This window comes from Bombus huntii, chromosome 18, assembly GCF_024542735.1.
Source record: "Bombus huntii isolate Logan2020A chromosome 18, iyBomHunt1.1, whole genome shotgun sequence".
NCBI lineage: Eukaryota > Metazoa > Arthropoda > Insecta > Hymenoptera > Apidae > Bombus > Bombus huntii.
In genome coordinates, this window is record NC_066255.1 from 5277829 (window position 1) to 5299988 (window position 22160).

Here is a 22160-nt window from a genome sequence, read left to right on the forward strand (position 1 = left end):
CTTTTATTGCGCAAATAAGTTTGTTCTAATATAATATAATATAAACTTACACCGGATTAAGATATAATAAAACTGGTTGACGGGCTATTACCTTTTTCCAAATTGTAATAACATTTATACAAAATAAACTAATTTTTAAGCAGTTCCAATGTTCACTATTTATGTTTCCATGTACGCATATCAACATAGCAATTACATGATTATAATTATCATATGTATGTAGCGATAAAAACGAATATTTGGAAAGGAATTATTTAATATTTAAATTTTATTCATTTATTTTTACCATATATTTAGTGATATAAAGTATTTTTGAACAGGAAGTATTTAATATTTACATTTTAGTTATTTATTTTCTACTAGATACGACTACGACATATTAATAAGAAAGAGTTTCGATTTAACCTTCCGAAGATTTATTAATTGCAGTGTTTCCGAGCATGCGTTACATATAAAACTTTGCATCAAGTTTCATAAAACAGAACAGTTAATTCATACTAAATCAACCAGACGTAAGTTACAAAGTTGCATGTTTAAGCAATTTAAAACTTATTGGCAAAAGTTTCGACCGGCCTTTTCGATAAAGATAAAGCCTGCACTTAGTGTTTTCGATACATAGAACTTGGCTTAAAATATTTGCCTTATTTCCGAAGTTTTATCTCGTCGCGAGCAAGCGTGATTCTCGATGGAGCTTAGAAATAGTGGCAAAATGCCAGAAGACAATGTTGGTAGATGGACGTTTAAAGTAACTTTAGCTCCGAAGCAGTTCAGTGCCGAAAAGCAAACTCGTTTTCCCGAGTTAATAAAGAAAATTTATTATAATTTTGTCAAACATATTTTTAATGTTCTTTCGTAGAAATTATAATATTCTTAGCCTTATGGAAGGTGATTACTGTTTTAAGAAATAATATTTTCTTTGAAAATAAGGACACATGGAATATTTTTATTTATTTTCTTCTAGCGGCTTTTTACTACGATAAAAAATATTGTTCTTCGTTAAGGAACGATAATTTCAACTAAAATCATTGTAGGTAATGGATTAAAAACGTAAAGCTTTATGAAGCACAGAAAATTGTTAAAATTCTTTACAATTGCCAAGGTATCTCTCTCGAGTCTTAAATATTAGGTTGTCCGAAAAGTTTCTTCCGTTTCATAAGGCGATAATAGATGAGCAACAATTTCTGTTTTATATTATTTTATTGAATTAGGTATGATCCATTTAGTTTTATTTCTATTATTACATTCGTGCATAATTCAATAAACTAATATAAAACAAAAAATATTGTGCGTTGATTATTTCCTTATAAAACGAAAGAAACATTTCGGACAACCTAATAGTCTCATATTAAAACAAATTAGAATGCTTTCAGAGCACTTCTCTTTATATAATTACGTAGAAAATCATTTCCTACTTTATCTTACTATGCAACTTCCTGCTATTTAAACCTATCGACGTTATGCCATTTCACGTACGCTCGTTGATAGCCTATTATAAACACATGTCATATGAATAACTAAAGTTAAACGTAAAAGTGTTTGTGAAAATGATGCATTGTAAGACGTTTATAGTTTACGAATATTACATAGGCTCGTGCCCAGGAATTTGATGATTTTACTCCGAAATATCGGTAAGTGTGCTTTACGAATCCGCTGCAATCGATTTCTTAAATTTAATGTCACCTCCGCCATCTTTACCACAGGAGGTAAAGGGATATAAACCAAACTATTTTTCATAACCTTCCTCAATTTATTTAAAGTAAATATAGAGTAGAAAATGTTGTTTAAATAAATGTAGATTTACATATTAGAGTAGAATTCAGTTACAGGCATGATCGTGTCGCAGATTCCAGATACAACGCAGACTGCACGACGAAGCCTAACAAATCGATTGATGCGCCTTGCTTGAGACATTTTCTGTCGCTAAGAGCCTTATCCCCACCACGGGTATTTCCATACATGTACATACGATCCTACTGTGGAGTTTAAGAGAAAGGATAGTTTATATAATATCATTTCAGTAATTTTTTTTTAATTTGTACTTTGCAATTTGTCCAGTTGGGCATTTGTTCAATTTTTCTAGCTTTATTGCTAAATAATATGTGGATGGCTACGCCCATCGGAATACCATCTTCCAGTTTGTCTATTTTATTTCTTTAGTGAGGTCACTGAGGTGTTTTCTCTTTAGTCTTCTTTTTATGAGCTCTTTCCTTGTATTTCTTTGCGTACCTGCCGATAATTTCAGTAATGATGGCACGATGAACCGAATATTATCGTGCATTTGTATCAGAAACGTTTTTTAGAAATAGTGAATCAGTTATTAGAACAAAATAATTATTTATTTATTTAATTTTATTTATTATTACTTAGTCCGTGCCTTTTGGCTTTGGACGAGCTTTCGGTTTTACATCTCGTTTACCTATTACGCTTTTACATTCTATCAGTCTTTTGGCGTTATCACCTCATTGCCTCCTCCCTTATATCTATCTAATCTCTCTTTTCTTATATATCTACCAGTATTCCCTTGCTTTGGTCTCGTTTCCACATCTGAATCCTGCTAATATTTTTCTGTTCTTCCACTTCATCCTTCCTTCTAAGTATTTTGATAACTCTTCTGTGGCGATTTTTCTATATTGTCGAACAAAGTAATTATTTCGCATACATTTTTAAATTCCGCGCCACGACACTGTTCATTGCCGTAACTCCATCAAGTTACAGGTTCGGAATTTTTGGCACAGTGCTTCTGCATTAAACACGAAGCTACTCGCTGTTGCTCGTGCAATACGAATTGCAGAGGACATTGAAATTGCGAGAATAGCAATGCAACGGGATCAACGCTGTTCAACCAGAAGACACGCAAACGCTTTATTTTCAAGTCGAAGTCTTCGTAGAATTTTGCACAAGGACCCTAACTTTCATCTATACAATATAGTTGTGGTCCAACAGCTAAATTTTTCTCAAGAGTTACTTGAAATTTTGACTATAAATAGTACGCTGAACTTTCTGCTTATGTCAGACCAGACTCATTTTGTATTATCTGGTTGTGTCAATAAATAAAATTTTCCTGAAAATCTTCACGAAGTTCAGGTTTTCACACCCAGAACATTACCGTACGATATGGAGCAGCATTGTTTGGTATCGTTGCCTCTTCTTTGAGGACAGGCTATGCCGTTACGGTGACATAAAACCGTACCAAACTGCTCCTATCTATCTATCTATCTATCTATCTATATATATATATATATATATATATATATACTATACGTAAGCTCGTCAATTTTCAATATATAGCCATAAGATTTGTTTTCTTATATCTCAGAATATACGATTTGTACAAAGCGATAAGTATGCTCTAAAGTCTTTCCTTTGAGTTCCACTTCACAACTATTAATACATAGTAACCTATTAACGAATTTTATTTAACATTTTTATTCCACATGTCTGTTGTAAATTACATATATATAATATATATATATATAGTTATTGATTATATATACTATATAGTTGAATGACGCATCGAACCATATATATTATATAGTTGTTGATATACATGTACAGAAAAGACTGTTAGCGGCAGCGTTATAATCGCTATAATCGTAATTATCATTAGAGTCACACCTTATAGTTATCTATATACATGTCGGAGATAAGAGGACACCGGTGCCTTCCCTCTGAAACCTCGGGAAAATCCATAAAAACATTGTAATTAAAATCTACAGTTGTAACTAAACGATTTGCCGTCATTCTAATCAATTGTATTTGTTTGAGACTTGTGACAATGAGCTTAGGCTCAAGGCGACAATTAGTCGCCGAACGTGGCCGCGGTCAACGGGACGAACTCTCCATCTAACAAAGGCATTGAGTAATCCTATAGCTCTCCTTAAAAGAAAGATTTGTAGCGGCACGTGGCAGTAAACATTCCAACGGTTTCTGTCCCGTAGCTTGCCACACGCAGATTCTATTCTCCGGGCAGGATGTTTACCAGATGTCGACGCGTCTCCACAGCACGTGATCGGCTAGCCCAAGGACCGTCATAAACACTAATATCTAGTTACCTAAAATCCTTCAACAGATACACAGTCTTTGTCCCAGTTACGGGAAGACAGGAGCGACCTATTTTTCCACGAACGACGTCTCCCACTAGCAACCCTCCCTCAAGGGCAGCTAGCATCCTTTTCTAACTACCGATATGGAGATTGGCCAATTAGCAGCAACGTCAATTTCCCTTACTTTCCGAACGTAGGATGTCCCCGACGAATCCGATGATCTCGTGTCCTTAGACACATCCCGTCATAGTTTTCCTCTGGGGTATCACCGTGACGGAAAGTCATTCTCTCTTGCGGTCTCATCGACAAAAAAAAAGAGATTAACGCCAGCGACTATTAACACAGAATCCGACTTAGATCTTTGCGAGTGCGTACGGCTACCGTCCCGTTGTCCGCGGGTTCGTTATTGAACCTAGGATCATTGTCATTAGTTTCTCGAGTATCTAATTACCACGGTTACTTGTCCGGTTCTATGGTAATCGTATTTGCACTAGCCAATGTCTTCTCTATTGCATAACGACGACGTGTAATCCAAACGAAGATTCGCTTTATGCCCCTAACCCTAATTCTAATGTAAACCCGACATACATATTACTGTACCTAAGCATCTAATCTTTCTATTTTTATTTCCTGTCCTTCATCCGTATGTATTAGACGCCGTTAAATACATTTCAGAGTTTATTGTACAAAAACGTACATCTTCCTTCCATCCGCAATTATCATCGCGATATCACTTTTTTACTGCATCAGGCAATGGATATAATTTTTAACTTTCACAGTGCATTGATTTTAAGTCAAGCGCCAACGATCGATTGATTTTTTGTCTACACATACACGATGGAAACGTGGAAAAATCTGCACATCTTTTGTTCTATCTCCTCCTCTGCTTTGACAGTTAAAACTATTCCGTCGCGTTTCAACTTTTTTAAATGTGACTGGTGTCCGATATTAAGCGCCGTCCAACATTATGGAAAACTCCCCTTAAATGATGTCAAGTGTACATCTTTGTTGTGCTTGCATCGTTTTCATAACTGACATGGGGTCCAATCTCTCGCCAATCGCTAGTCGCAGCATACGACGGGGGCCTCCCACGCCGCACAAAACTCCAGCGTATGCTGGGCCGTGTCCTCGCACTCTCCGCAGTGGTGACAGGTGTTCGTCACCTCTCTTCCGATTTTCTGCAGGTATTCCCCGAATACTCTATGTCCTGCGAGCGCCTGGGTCATCCGGAAGGATAGCGGAGGCTCTCCGCGGTCATTCCAAAAAAATTCGGTAAGTGCCGCCGAAAGGCGACAGTGCCTTACCTTATATATGTGTTCCATCCTTGTCCAGGGGAATGCTAAACGTCTCTCTTTTCATACTGTAGAAAAAAAAATTTTTTTTTTTTTTTTACGTGGAGGAAATCTTCATAGACACCATTATACCACCCCCTGTGGGCCGGAAACACAGGGCGGCGGAAGGTAGTGCCGGATTCTTACCGGCTAAAACCTCCACTGCGGGGCGTAACCAGCGAGAGTCGATCGTCGGGCCCCCCCCCCCTGCTTTGTGCTTAATAACACCAAGCACACCTTTACCAAGCACTCCCAGAAAGTACACCTACAACACAGCGCAAGGGAGATGGGGTGGGTATGTATGGTCTGGGCGCTTGCCTGTTGTATATTACTTTCAAGAGAGATTTTGGCTTTTCCATCCCTTTGCAAATATATTTTGCAGGCCGATGATTCGAACTCCCGACGCGTCGTCTTCGGTTGTGAGCCTTAACGAGCGTAGCCGGCTGCCCCGCCGAGGTTTTAGTTGTTTGGAAAGTATTTGATTGATATAGCTCGACGAAACTCTGGCCCAAGCGATAGGTAAACAAAGCAGACTGAGCTCAAGAACAGTCACAATACAAGCCGAAATACAAATACCTATGATATAGTCAGTTTTACGCGACACTGCTGTTGTGGAAGTAAACTCTAATCCTTTTTCCCTTTTATGGATATGATAAATGTATTATATTTTGTAATAGATGACGGTTTCAAAATTATATTTCATAAATAAACGATACTTCGATAGAAATTCAATAGAAATTCAAGAGTCTTCAAATGTGATTTTATCCCAAGCAATGTAATAATATTACGCCTAAAAGTAAATCGCATATTATAAACAAAAAAATTCAATTATAAGAAATGTTCACCTTGAATCAATATCTAATAAGAAAATACTTACAACTCTAAAAAACCTCCATGGTATGATATTTCCTAAAACACCGTGGCAGATGTAAAGCTATCTGTTCACGACCGTGGCTCCTGATATTCGTGTTTGGGCCAAAATCTTCATCGCGAGTCAGATTCGTTAAAGCACGGGAAGGGGTTAATGTGACAATGTATATCATAGTAAATATTCTAAATGCTTTAGAAGAAAGTTCCTTAATGATTTTACCGTTTATTAAATCAAAATCGAGAATGTTCTGGCTCAATTTTAATTTCAGGATAGTAGCTCGAGTAGCTATAAGGAATGTTTGAAGCGATATTTCATCATTAAATCGAAACATATTATGGAATCATGTTTTTTCTAAGAGACTTCATAGCTCATAATAATTTAGTTATATATATAACTAAATATATATATTAAGTTAAAAAATACACTAAATTCTTCCAGAAACCATTTTTAGTATTAACGTTATGAAGAATTGTTATAATTTTCAATACGTAGGAAAACAAAAATTTTTAATACGTAAATTTTTACACATATTTTGCTTATTTTCTAGTAATTCATTAGAAAGACCTTAAGGCTCCCGACTCGAGGAAACGATCAGTTCATTTCCTAATGGAACGTATCAAATATAGGAGTGCCGCCCAATAGAGGGACAGGACGTGATATTTAATCCATTTGCGCCTATAAACGTAAAACAGCATTCATCGTTGTAACTATGCTTGTGCACATGTTAAACATTGCATCCCTTTGTTCAGTTGCTAAGAGAGTAACAGATTTTTAAAAATTTCAATTTTTAGACATTTTTAAAAAATAACTAAAAATGCCTTCTTTCTTAAGCATCATGCTTTCTTAAGCACCAATAAAATTACACTATTAAACAGAAACAAGTCGTAATTTAAGATAGCAAATACTTTGCTTCCATTCTTTAAGCGTTATTTTGAAAACTATGAATTTTCATGAATATCCACTCTGTTTTTCTAGTAACATTCTTTCAAAAAATCTATGTCATGTATTTAAAGATGAAAAGGTTCTATGAACCAAGGAAAAGGAAATCAGAAAAGAGCCAAGTTTTTATTTCGTATTTTTATAAATTATTTCTTGTAAGTTATTTTGAAGCTGCCCTGCGTTACTTATTTTCGCTATGTCCGATGTTAGGTGTCATTCTATGTTCTTTTAAAATCAATAACCAACGTTTAATGATTGTTTAATCTAAATATTATGACAATTTTATTTATCTTATTTCTTTACTTTGATTTCTACCGTAGTCGACCTGTAATTAAGGCAAAATAAACAAAAACAAGACATTATTTCTTTTGTGTATCTAAGGAAAACCATAAGTGTCGACTAATAGGGAAACTCCCCCTAGACCGATTTCATTGCTCCCAACAACGTCCAAAAAACTTATAAAAAGTTGTGAAGTTATTGAAAAACGTATTTGAAAATAGGGCGTGAAAGATAATCACTGAAAGAAGTTTAATTCCATCGGATCAATTTGGATTTAGGAATAAATACGACACGAAAAAGACAATAAGGTAACAAACAAGATCATCGTTCTCTATACGGTAGAGTTTGGCGTGAATTACGTATAAACGATATAGCACTACAATGTGGAACAGATAATGCTGTTCTCTATGCAAGAACATTGGGATGAAGTTTTTGATAATTAAATTATAATTTTTCTTAAAGATATTAGATTTTAACTTTAATAATTTGCTTTGATAATTAATAAAACAATTGAGTGCGATATATTTTAAAGCACGGCACGGCACATAGACCCACGCCACAATTTTCACACTCATCGCGCGATAGCGTTTTTCAAATTGCTCTTCGTTTTCTATTTTGAAGCGACATTTTCTGGTTGAAGATTCTAAAAAGTTATACGGATACGGATCGGCATATTTATTTTAACAGAAAGACACATGATATCTGACACTGGTGTATCAGGAACAATGACTATATATTCTGTTCGTATATTGTTAACATTGTTATAAAACGTTGCGAGGACAAGAAAAGTGGGAAGCAAGACAAATGAAAAAGATGAATTAGTTCAAACGTTGAGCGAATGAGTCAGTAGACTGAACCACTATAGTGGCGCGTCGTACCTAAGTGGTTAAGGATATTTTATTGTAGATTTCTTGGCAATATATCGTATGTCATACGTCTTCTCACCTGTACTTTGATGGTAAACACTCACGATTGCGCAATTATCGTATAGGCAATGTGTCACAGGAAATCAGAATTCTCAGAGAAATTGTCCACAAGAGCCTGCTTCGATTTATTTATAGATTATTATCTTATAGATTTCGTAAAACGAATTATGATAGCCTGCGGCGTTAGGAAAGATAACAATTAATATATAATTTCAGATGAAAAACTTGTCATTAATAAATTATAAGTTTACGTATCTTTCAATTTGTCTGTAAATATTGTCTTGGCAACTGAGAGATTGCGGATTCTGCCATTAGGTGGTATTGACGAAATCCGCAATCACTTAGTTGCCAACCTAATAATATTTATGTCGTGGTAGATGTCTTTAGTACGATTAGTCATACGTTTATAGTGATCAATGAAAGTGTTGGCACAGATTGACTTGTTTTGTAAACTTTTATACGAATTCGTTAAAAAAGATACAATTGTTTGTTTAACTTTTTTGTAAAATATAAAAAGTGGAGGTCGAAGACACTTATGGTATTGATTTTGTTTTTTACGATATTTATGAACTTCTATTCTGAGTAATTCTTGTAAGGAATTTCTGTTTCTATAACGATTTCTATTTTGATTCTTATACGCTTTGTTTCTAGATTAATTATTTACAAAACTTTATTATTTCCGAGACAGTCCTAGAATTGTTTCTTGTATCGATTTTATAGTAATTGAAACATTACGTTTCTATAAAAACAATTCATACACATATATCTTTTATTATTTAGTTTTATACTTTAGAGTGGAAATTTATTGCGGATTTTGTCAATGCCACCTAATGGCAAAATCCGCAATCATTTAGTTGCCAACCCAATATATGTTACACTTTACGAAAAGGAATATTCATATTTATAAATCATATAGAAATCATATTTATGATTATAGAGATGTGTATAATTTTATGTGCTAGACTAGATTGACCGCGTAGTAGCTATACATGTACGTGAATATGAGTGTGTGGAAGTATATGTGTGCGCGGTGGCTCGTAAACAAAGGAATGTAAACTTTTCAGTTAAGTGTGATATGGAAGAAGGTGGGACGCGTGCAAGTGTGTATCGATGAATATCTTTGAAATCCTTTATCAAATAAATATATAACTATTTTAATGTAAATTCTAAGAGTAAATTTAGTGTTTCTGTATCATTATTTTGGCAATTAAGATGCAAAATTCTCAACAATGATTTTTATATCTTATTAGTATTTTATAACAGTAATAAGTAACTGAATTTATTAGAAATTTGTTTCGAAATATCAATTATACCTATTATCTTTATATCAAATTTACTCTGTTTGTAAAAACAGAAGAAGAAGAGCAAGATCTACGACAAATGTCGATATGGATCAATGTGAGTTACTCGAAATACAGAAATGGTAAATCGATGACGAATATGTTTACTCATTTTGCATATGTTTGCTGCGTAGCTAAAGGTCGATAAAACCGTGCCGTGTTCGTTCCGTGTTCCGGCTATGCTCTGGATTAGGTTCGTCTCCATAGTTCTAAATCAGAGTTGGGCAAAAAGTTAATCTGGTTGATTAACGATTATGACTAACGTAAAATCATGTTCATAATTAATGATCACGATTACCAAGTAATCTAGCAATCATAATTAATGAATAACTGAAGTAATCAAAGCAAATGTATTCAGTAGGCATGATTGACTCAGAAATTTGATATGTATTATGGTAGTTATAGTGATATTGGACAGTTTTTATAAAATCCACATTTGTTGAATAATTCAACGAAAAAATATTTACATAATAAATGAATATAAATTATGATCTTGATGTGCGAGTGGGAGTATAGTACGCTTTTAATTTGACTTTCATTAAAAATATTTCATCTGAGAGTCTATGCGCCTTCGGTTCCTTTTCCATCGTTGCATGATGAAAGGATAATCTCTTCACGGTTGCTGACCTTGGTAATGGCGATTACGTATAAGAAAAAAACGTTTCTTATCGATGGATTCTAATATGGAAGATATAAACCTTGCTGTTTTTCACATATCAAATGTATTAGGTTTTCCGACAGGTTTCTTTCGTTTTATGACGAAAAAATAGACGCACATTTTTTGTTTTATATTATTTTGTTGAATTTCGTACGATCCATTTTGTTCTATTGAGATAAACACCACGACATTTCACAGACTTAGTTTTACGTTTGTACGAAGGTGCATTGTTGTAAAAAACACGTTTACGAATGAAAGACACTTTCCGGACAACCTAATATTATAGAATTTCTAACTCTGTCCTAGATGCAGGTAAAGTAATTTCATGGGAATTATTTCCAAAATCGAAGAACCCGTCACCAGACGAAGCTTCTTTTTGTTGTTCTGGATATTGACTTGGGCTGCTTCTTTACAAGGTTGCATTAATCTTTCGCTTCGTGTAGGTGACAAGCGAAGTGATCACCATCGCTGTTTAAATCGCCGAGATGAGAAAGCCGATGTTACACCTTTTTCAATTTTTCGAGTAGAAAGGGTTTAAAAATTCGTGAAATCTTACTTTTATATTGATCGAAAGAGTTTCTGCAAATGGCTTAGAATAAATCCGTTCAAAATTCATTATCGCTTCAAGTTTTGCATGTAGAGAAAGAAATGGTATGAAAATTCCGTAAGTTGTATTACTTTCACATTGTAACATATTTAAAGCATAGCAAAAGATTTCTTATACTTTCAATGATTCCCTAGCTACTGACAATCTTAATTGTTTAATTTTGCGAAGTTTATTACTTTTTCCATTTATTGCAACAATTTGTGACGAATTATACAAACTGTTCTACCTAGTTTGCTCAAGTCTGGTCAGAGTATGGCACAAAATATCCTGAATTGTTTCTGCAGTTTTTGGCTGTGCTGTCATTTTCCACAAATAGTGACATTTCTGTATAACTCTACTATATGCAGTTGTTAATTGTGTCAGTTCTTATAAAATTCTGTTACCGTTGTCTGAAACGCATAAACGCAATGTATGTGAGCAGCAATAAGATCCGTTTCATTAACACTAGAACTACCACACCAGTCAAATTCACTGGTTTTACAACGTCATTTAAAAATTCCTACTTCGTGTTATATTTTTTTTCCGCAATGATGTAATGACTCTCGCAACGATAACTAAAAGAATAATATAATGAATTTTATTTTGTTTTTTATGTATCCAAACTCAAAATAATTTTGTATCAAGGCTACGTATACCAATAGCAGTCAAAATGACTGCTACTTGTCAAAGCGTGAAAGGGTCCTGCAATCTGTTTATCGAACCCCAATTAAGCAGTTTCCTCGTTTTCTACAACTTGCCACACGTTTTTCAAATTTTTACCGCGTATCGTTCGATATCACGATATCAGATGTTAGAAAAATTCCGGATCGATCGCTAGATGCTGACACTGGAAATACCATAGCAGTCAAAATGACTGGTTCTACAATTTTATAAACGTGTCGAAACGTTTAGAGATTATGGTTCCAGATGGATCAATAATACCAAAAGTCTACTACATAACATTGAATTCCTTCTGTAAGAAAGTAATAAATCAATAAATATAAAAATATTCTATTATTACGTATTTTTTAAAAGACCAGTCATTTTCACTGGTTTTGGTCGAAATAGCTTCGTGTTAACTTTTTTTTTTTTTTTTTTTTTTCGTGGAGGAAACCTTCATAGGCGCCCCGCGCCCTCCGGGGAGAGGGCGCTGGGTAGTGCCGGATTCGTACCGGCTAAAACCTCCACGGTGGCCTGTCCTGACGCCTGAGTCGAGATGCATCCGGGATCTCTCCCGAATTACTACGGGTTACCCCCGGGCGTCTATCTCTCCTTTTGTCGAAGGGAGGCGTCCTGCTCTTCTTGGACCGCTGGGGGGGACCACGCCCCCTAGCGCCTCGCTCCTGCTACGTCATCCTGGGGACCCCGTCCCCTGACGCCTCAGACGGTCAGGCTGCGGCGACTGGCCGTCAAGCTTCTGGCCCAGACGGGTGCCCCGTAGAGGACTCGGGACCGAACCACTCCCTCGTAGAGTCGGCGGATTCTCGATCCTGCTCCGCCGATGTTCGGTAGGAGGCCGCACAGGGCGTTGGCTGCGGCCGTCGCCTTCGGGACCAGTTGCTCGAAGTGCGGTCCGAAGGTCCATCCGCTGTCGATCGTGAGACCCAGGTACTTCATCTGGCGTTTCACCGGGACCTCTTCTCCGCCGATGTTCACCGACAGTCCGGGAGGAGGTGTTCCTCTTCGTCGCTGGTCGAAGAACCACAGTGCCTCGGATTTGGCCGGCGACACCGTCAGGCCGAGCCTTCGAATGGCGCGCACCGCGCACGCCACGGCGTCCTCCGTGCGATTCGCCGTGTCGTGCCACCACCGTCCCCCGGCCAGAACTAGGGTGTCGTCGGCGTAGCACACCAGCTTCGTGTTAACTATCGATAGTTCTAGTGTCAAACGTTCGTTCGCAATTATTTATGCATTTTACGTTTACTCCAAATAATTGGAAGGCTTTACCAAAATTGCCTGTATTATCTATAGTCGTTGCAACAATTTTGTCTTCAGCAATATCATACGTATCGTACATACAATATCATACGTTTCTTGGATCAGTTCATTCTATCTGTACCGTGAACTCTACGAAATCTTCAACATGCTAATGCAGTGGACTCTTTCTTTAGATTATTATTTATCCAACGTGCCATCATTCCAAAGAAACTTTTCTTTTCATTTGAACGTATGTTAACGATTGTGTATAAAAATTGCAGGTTTCGTGTATCATTAAAAAAACTTTTTTATTATTTATGTATTCAATTCCAATTCGTCGACTAGGAGAAGGATGACTTAAAACGTGCAATCCACATGATGATGTTTATATTATTGAATATGATAGAAAAAGAGTCTTTCGCGCATTCTAACGGAATCATTAGATGGACAAAATATGATATTTTACATATACATTTGTAACGTCATCTTCAAATTGCTCTTGCGCTATATATTGCGGATTTTGTAATTGCCTTCTCATGACAAAATCCGCAATCACTTAGTTGTCAACCCAATATATGAATTGCTTAATCCTCCCCCTAATAGTTTGAGGTTGAAAATTCTACTGTGCTTAAGTGGCTATTGCTGTGACACCGTATCAGATGGAAATATTATAATAATCTAACATCGAGGAATTGGAACTGAAGCTACATTTTAAATTAATCTCACACGAATACAATCAGTTTGCTATATAAATTCGTAATATTAATATCCGTTAATACAAATATCAAGTGTTTCATGATCGAAGACATTCGAGGTTGTAAAAATATCGAATTGTACGTAATATGCAAACAAACATATAAAATATCTGAGGTGATCGTCGGTGAAGGTACCCACAAGAAATACTATTGATTTTCAACAATAACGTTTATTAAACTCTTAACAAGAAGAGTGACTAGACAGAATAAAAAGGAGATACGTGAGATGGATTCTAGGCTTAGACACAACAACGCCGAATTATATTTTGAGAGAGGAGTGCAAGATAGAGGAAATAAGAGAAAAGGCACTGAAAAGAGCAGTAAGGTACGAGGAGAAAGCCTTAAAATCCAAGAAGGAATTAGTAAAGGAGTGTATAAAGGAGAGAGAAAGGAAGTGAGGAAAGGGCCAAGAAGGGAAAAGAGCAAGGAAAAGAAAGATGAGGTTAGAGGAGGCGAGAGAGGGAAGGACACAAGTGGAGACAGGAGATGGACAAGAAAGGATGACAGTAAACCAAAACATAGAAGAAAGAGGGAAGAGAGAAACAGAGGAGAGGGAGAAAAGGATAAGGAAATCTAAGTACAATAGATATTACAGAAACATAGCCAAAGAAGGGCTACCAAAGAAGGCTATCTAGAAGGAAAGATGAAACGGAAGGACAGCAGTATAGAAGCAAGATTTAGATGTAGTAACGAAACCAGGGCAAGGGAACGCTGGAAAGAGAAGGGAGAAGGAGGATGCAGATTATGCAAAAAGGGAGAGGAGGACTTGAAACACATATTATAGGAATGTGAGATAACAGGAGGAGCAAGGAACATGGTAGAAACACTAAATGAGACTGGAGAAGGACTGGCAAAACTGAAAGCGATAATAGAGGAGAGAAGAGTAGCAGAAGAGGGGAGGAACGACAGGGAGGGAGCACAGCAAGGAAGCAAAAGCCAAAGACGGAAAGAGCACTTAGTTATAAGCGTTAGATATAAGTTAGTACATGGAGATAGATCAAGTAAGGTGCAATAGATAGTTATAAGCAGTTGTATATAATTATAGAAGAGCTAGTGTAAGAGATATATAAGTGATGTAAGGGCATTATATAAGAAATGTAAACCGAAAGTCGTCCAAAGCCGAAAGGTATGGACTAAGAATAAATAAATAAAACTCTTAACAATTAACAACAAATAACGATTAACCACGATTAACGATTGCGGCGGCACGTGTCACGGAACTTTCCAACGGCTTCGTGATACAAAGCGTTACGCCGTCAAAGCGCAACACCGACGTGCCCAATATGCCATCGATTTCTTCCGCTGAATTCTCGGAAGAGCATACACGCGCCAGCCGCTGCGGCACATCCAATAAATGCACCTAGTGGGGATATCGATGGGTAACGAAGGGAAGAATCCGTTCGATCTGGAACAAAAAGAACATTCTACCCCGAACCGCGAAGCGCCAATGATGAAGAGGAACAACTCGGCTAGTTTCGAGAGATCCGTTAATCGCCGCTGTTGTTAATCGTCGTCAAGCGTCAACTGTTGTTAATTGTTAAGTGTTATGATAGAGTTTAATAAACGTTATTGGTTGAACATACTTGAGTGTACCTTCAATACCTATTACACCATACACCTCAAATCTATAAAAAAAATGGAGTGATGGATAAAACAGTGCACAATTTCTCTCTACAATTGTTCCTTAACACTAGAACTACCGATAGTTAACACGAAGCTATTTCTACCAAAACCAGTGAAAATGACTGGTCTCTAAAAAATAGGTAATAATAGAATATTTGTATATCTATTGACTTATTACTTTCTTACAGAAGCAATTCCATGTTATGTATTAGATTTTTAGTATTATTGATCCATCTGAGATCCCTAAATGAGGGTTGACACATTTATAAAATTGTAGAACCAGTCATTTTGACTGCTGTGGTATTTCTAGCGTTAGTATCTAGCGATCTAGCGATCGATCTGGAATTTTCCTGATAACTGATATCATCATATCGAATGATGCGCGGTAAAAATTTGAAAAACGTGTGGCAAGTTGTAGAAAACGAGGAAACTGGTTAATCGGGGTTCGATAAACAGATTGCAGGATCCTTTATGCTTTGACAAGTACCGGTCATTTTGACTGGTATTGGTATAAATAGCCTCGATACGAAATTATTTTGAGTTTGATTACATAAAAAACGAAATAAAATCCATTATATTATTCTTTTAGTTATTGTAGTATCGTGGAAATTAAGATATACATTTTTTCCCGATTACTTACAATTTATTAATAGTGAATTAAATATACAAATCTAAATTGGACAGAAAATGATGTCTGTTTAACTGAAACTAAATGCGATACTCGTATCTATATCAAATAACTTTACAATTATTTGGCAACTCTCGTTTCTCTCTCTCTCTCTCTCTCTCTCTCTCTCTCTCTCTTTCTCTCTGTCTCTCTGTAGTAACTCTAACAACTGACAACTCGATCGATTCTCTCCCCTCTACTTTTCAATGTCTCCATCAACTCTAACTCTCGCACACACTCACTTTTCGACTCGCATACTCTGACCTCTCGGTCGTCCCTCCCTGAAACACGAAACCGTCCTTCTGTTCTAACGTTCTTTGTTGTTTTTCTCATATCTCTGTAAGAACTAGGTGACTTTAGTCACATAGGCGCTCTTAAATGTAAACGAACCACAGAAAGACGACGTACACGGTTTTTCTAATTTCAACTGACCTCTAATTCAAATTACTTTACGATATTACATTATCGTTGCAAAAGTCATTACATCATTGCGGAAAGAAAATATAACATGCAGTAGGAATTTTAAAATAAAATTGTAAAACCAGTCCATTTCACTGGTGTGGTAGTTCTAGTGTCAACTTCAGCTAGGATCGAGTTTTAGTCCTTTACGATTATTTTAGTAGAATCATCTTGTCAATAAAATATCTGAAATAAAATAGTTGTTACGATGTTTAGAGGGTGAAGTAAATCTCTGCTTGAGCTCAATTTTCTTGATTACATTTACAAAAATATGAATAAATTTGGAAGTTTATCGTACTCGTATACTAGGACAATTTTTAATTAAATATATCCAAATTCTAATTTCATAAAAATGAAGCCATTTTCGCAGATAAAGTAACTTCCTGCTGATTGTTTGTTCATACCCAGTCTATAATTAGCCACGTTCAAGTATACTTGACAAATTTTCAGACTCGTTTGCTTAGAAACTAAACCACGGACGAAAAATTTGTATCTTATATTCTCTTACTATCTTTTCACATGGAACCATCGCATGGTTGTCTGTAAAGATTATTCGACCGAATCCTGTGTACTGAACAAGATGCAAACAGTTCCCATACTATTGAACTTTAAAACAATTGATTTTAAAAAGATCTGGTAAGTGCCGCCGAAAGGCGACAGTGTCTTACCATTTATATGTATGTTCCACCCTTGTATACGGAAGTGTTAAACGTCTCTCCTTTCATACTAGAAAAAAAATTTTTTTTTTTTTTTTACGTGGAGGAAATCTTCATAGACACCTTTACCACCCTTGGCACAGGTGGGCGGAAGGTAGTGCCGGATTCTTACCGGCTAAAACCTCCAAACCTGGACAGTAGACCGACCAGTGTTGTGCGAGTTGATCGTCGAGCCCCTGTGTGCTTAACACGAAGCCCGTTCAACCAAGTACTCCCAGAAAGTACATCCCACAGCACATGCAAGTGTCGGGCTTGGCCACTTGCCTGCTTGTATATACATAGTAAGAGAAGAAATTTTAAAACCTTTTTTAAAGGTACAATATGCCGAGGATTCGAGAACTCGTGACGCGTCGTCTTTCAGTTCTGGGCTTTAAGGAGCGTTATGCTCCTGAGTGCCCTATGTAATGAGGAAAATTTAGTTTTGGGCGATGTGTAAAGGTAAGGTCAGAATCTAACGGTTCACTGTCAGGTAGCGTGGAATGACGTGGGTTTGGATATGACTGTTGTCACAACAGCATCGTCACCGAACTTCACTGGTTCATCGTCCTCAGATCAGTCAACATATCTTCGTTAGTTGTCATCCTTAGATAAGTCAACATCTTCTTGCCTGATTGTCCATCTTTAGATCAGTCATCTGTTTAACTTATATCTATACGCACCTGGCGTGACTGTCTATGTCGACAAAGTTGCTGGAATAAAGTGTACGTTGTAACCTGTTATTCTCAGTGTTATAATCAATTCAACTACCTCTATTGGCCTGAACGAAATAGAGAATCGATCATTTCGTGACGTCGATTGTCTAATTGTAACGAGAATTTACGACTCCCGTTGGCGCGCTTCCTCGCGATCGCGTCTCTCCGCGAACGATCGATCAGTAACTATAAGATATAATTTATCATTATCTACAGTAAAACAATGTTGCATTCGAAAAGATAATGTGACAATTTATTTTAAATTCATTAATTCGTATTTACTGTACGACAGAAGTTAATTCAAAGCACAACTACCTTTGGAAATATTTAAATTTCTGCCATCGGTAGTTTTTGTTGCGGTAAATTTTTCATTAAAGAATATCATCTAATGCGATATATTTTAACTAAATTTAAACGTGTCTTTGCAAACCATGTACCTGTTAATAGTCTCTCTCCATGTGTTTATATGACATAAATATTAATACAGTGGATTATAAATATTACATTGTCCGGAAAGTTTCTTTCGTTTTATAAGGAAATAATAGAGCCACAACATTTTTTGCTTTATATTTATTTATTGAATTACGTATAAATGATGTATGTTCTAACAGAACCAAACGAATTTTAATTTATATGTAAAAATTCCCAAGTCCCTCCATTCCAATATGTCACATTAATAACTTAATTATTGTATTTGTTGTTTCAGGTGAGTAACATTGAAATTTGTTATGGACATCTCGTTGATCACGTCGGATTGAAATAACTAAGACATAACTAAAGGTACTGTCGTTATTAGTACGTTTATTTATTGTTATATCAATAATTTTATTACAGTAATAGGACGTTTGATATTTATAATATTTATAAAAATATTATAGGAATGCTAAAGGCAAAATACGAAAAATTCAGAATTATGAACATAGTGTACAGTTAAAATGTTCTGCAGCAGTAATCGATAATTATGTGGAAGTAATAGTTAAGAAATTTATTTCATTCGATATCTAAGACCAAATAACAATACTTCTTAAATTATAGCAGCGATATCGAATATGAAATTGTTTTCAATTCAATTACCAACTAAAATTATAGTAAAATAAATATAGATAATAATAATAAAGAAATATAGAGAGACAAAATATATGTAATAAAAAAGTTAGTAGCATCTCCTAAATATTTATTGCGAAAAATCTATTGACTAAGTACAACTGTGATACAGAGAAACACTGCTGCAGGGCACAATTTTTTCTTCTCTAGGTCTTGGCTGATTTTGTATACTATCCGATGAATTTGTTCTGTTGGATGTCGCTTCCGAAAACCAGATTGATAATCTGACGTTATTTTCGAATCCTCGAAAAAAGAATGAATTCGTCCGATTTGCATATTCTGAAAGAGTTTGGATAAATTTGACGGAAGAGCGATTGGTCAATTTGAATTTGCTGGATGGATTGGCTTCCTTGGTTTAAGAATAAGAGTAATACGTGATAATTTCTAAAGCTTTGAATAATATTTAAGGCGAAGGACTGCGTTAAATATGATAATAAATATGACAAGTCCTTAAGGAGATGTCCTGAATTAGAATGTTCTAAAATAGCGTCTTTTTGTGATTTTTTTTAGAAGGGAAAGAAAGAAACGAAGTTATTGAATTTCGAGGTATGGTTTTCTATATATTTAACGAGTACAAAAAATTTTTTTAAAGTAAAAGAAATAATTAGAACAGATTTCTAAACCTACTTCATGGGCTGCAGTTTTCAATCGGCGGGAAAGATCCACCTCGTAATTCTTGACTGAAACGAAAAACCAAAAAAGGATTAAATTATTCTATATATATTTTTCTTCTCGATGAACTAAAAAAGTTCGTGAAGAAGTTTATTTAAATAATTGTTATAGCACCTTAAAGTCTATTTTTTCTTTTTAAAAAACACATTTTTTTTAACCCGCCAAAATTTATAATTTCACACTATTTTCTGCCTTTTTTTTAGTTCATCGAGAAGAAAAATATATAATAATTTAATTCTTTTTTGGTTTTTCCTTTCAGTCAAGAATTACGAGGTGGATCTTTCCAGCCGATTGAAAACTGCAGCCCATGAAGTAGGTTTAGAAATCTGTTCTAATTTTTTCTTTGACTTTAAAAAAATTTTTTCGTATTCTTTAAATATATATAAAACCATACCTGAAAATTCAATTACTTCGTTTCTTTCTTTCCCTTCTAAAAAAATCACAAAAAGACGCTGTTTTAGAACATTCTAATTCAGGACACCCCCTTAATCAACCGATGAACCAACTGTGATAAATTCAGATACAATATTAAGTGAAATGGCATCGACGATGAAACGATGCCGAAAAGAGGACAGTCGTGTGAAGGAAGACGAGCGAGAACGAAGCTGTAAAGTGGAAAAGAGATGACTAGACGAAGCACGTCAGAAGATGGGCAACGACGAATCAAGAAGGAGAGGGAGACGCTTGTAGATTGACGATTCTAATATTGTCCTAGGCACTGGCCGGTGGCTCGCGACAAGCCGGTCGCAGTGAACTAATAGTCTCGGCGCCATCGACATCAAGAACATCGTTGTCGTTCGTCTTCATGAAAATCCTAGTGAAAATCATGCTAGTGACCGCGAAAATCTCAGCTGATTGGATCTGAGCAGTGACACACGAGGATACTAGTGAGCCGATCCACGTGCTTCGAAGCTCTTCTTGGTGTACGAGAGAGAATAATCGGTAAGCGTGGTACGAGAGATGTTTTGGTGCTGTTAATAAATTGTCAACTTGTGGTTCCATGATGATTACATTCTGTCGTTCTGATGCCAGTTGAGGATAAATTTTCATGTTGAGATGAGAAATTTTGAGAAGAGTGCATTTTTAATGGATGGTCTCTTTGAAGCTGTTTGATGATGAATAAATTGGTAAATGGTAAGCGTGCAGTATATATGATGTGATCTTGGAGAATTGTCAGACTAATCTGTATATTATAAAAGAAATAATTATAGTATACAATATATATTGGTTTAGATGTAATTGGAATGCAATCACTTTGAGTTTTGATTTGATAAAATTTGTGAAACAACGTTGAAAATGAGAAAATTATAGTTACCTGTTTCAATATTCTCATGAAGGAAAAAATTGTAATTTTTAAACTTCAGGATACATTAAAAAGAGTTTGTGGTTGTAAATACATAATTGATCAAAGAATCAGTGTTTCTTAACTGCTTTATTTTCTCTAGAATTATTATTTCAATTCGTTCTTTCAATAGAGCGCTTTCATTCTGTTCTACTTTAATAATGAACACTTGAGTGATAAATGGGCATTGGCTGTGTAGATCAATGTAAATTATTTAATGTTTAGAAAATCGTTTTAACAATAAAGTCCTCTTATCTATAAATTTTAAATAATTAAAAATACACTTACAATTTAATTAACATCGATCCTTAAGGAATACTTATGAAATTATTTTTTAATATAATAGATTGATCCGCGCATTAATTATAAATATTATAATATAAGGAGCAGAAATATTTTAATTCAATTCAGAGTATTTAAATAACTTCGGAGTAAAATTATTTTTGCTTTGCTTAGACATTTTATCCAAATATTTGGAGAAAGCTTGAATCTATGGTATCTATACGATAAAAATTATTAATATTATCGTAAGATATAAATAGTTGGGAATACTACTGTAAGTATGTACTTGAGTCGGTGTTGAATTAAAACAGCAGTGCCAATTCGTCGGATGCTTGTCATTTCCCTTTCTTCAGACTGCGGAAGACACTTGCATGCCACTTGACTCACTTACAAACTATTTATATCATTTCAAATATTCGGAAAAGCTATTCATACTGTTACAATTATTTCGGCTAATGTATATCAAATGTTTCCTAAAAATAATATTTTCATCGTTGACTAAAAAGTTCGTTTTATCTTTTTCAATTACTTTTCTCCGCTTTTTTTCTGAGTCGAATAATTGTTCATTTTATCTTTTTTCGTAGTGTGTCTGGGTAAAAATTTGGCAAAAATAATTCCTTATTGAAAAATTACAAAATTTATCGTTGTAAAGTGTTTTATAATATTATCTATCGAATATTCCACGTTATTCTTTTCATTGTTTTACTAAAAAAGAAACCTGAACAAATATATTACATAAAATAGAATCTTTTTATAATTCTACATCAAAAACCTTCTGATTAAATAATTATTATATATTCAGTTATTTTTTCTCACTTTTTGTATTTATACATTTATCTAGAATTTGTCATATTGCTTATTTAATTCCAATTTGATAATAGAAGTAATCTCATAGTTGTTCCTTTTAGTTTTCTATAAAGTGGTAATTGTGAACAAATTATGGCATCAACAAATATAA

The 22160-nt window shown here is 35.2% G+C and overlaps 2 protein-coding genes and 2 non-coding genes across 4 annotated transcripts in view; 1 reads left to right on the forward strand and 3 right to left on the reverse strand.

Annotated features, from left to right (window-relative positions):
• LOC126875500 (uncharacterized) overlaps nt 1-22160 on the reverse strand; it is a 555738-nt gene that overhangs the window by 499662 nt on the left and 33916 nt on the right. The gene's annotated exons all lie outside the window — the stretch shown is intronic.
• The window catches only part of LOC126875523 (uncharacterized), a 422308-nt gene that overhangs the window by 106165 nt on the left and 293983 nt on the right, over nt 1-22160 (forward strand). The gene's annotated exons all lie outside the window — the stretch shown is intronic.
• Nucleotides 5305-5409, reverse strand: LOC126875612 (U6atac minor spliceosomal RNA). Its single transcript, XR_007693584.1, has one exon. It is a non-coding gene; the product is annotated as a U6atac minor spliceosomal RNA (small nuclear RNA).
• On the reverse strand, nt 17020-17126 carry LOC126875623 (U6atac minor spliceosomal RNA). Its single transcript, XR_007693593.1, has one exon. It is a non-coding gene; the product is annotated as a U6atac minor spliceosomal RNA (small nuclear RNA).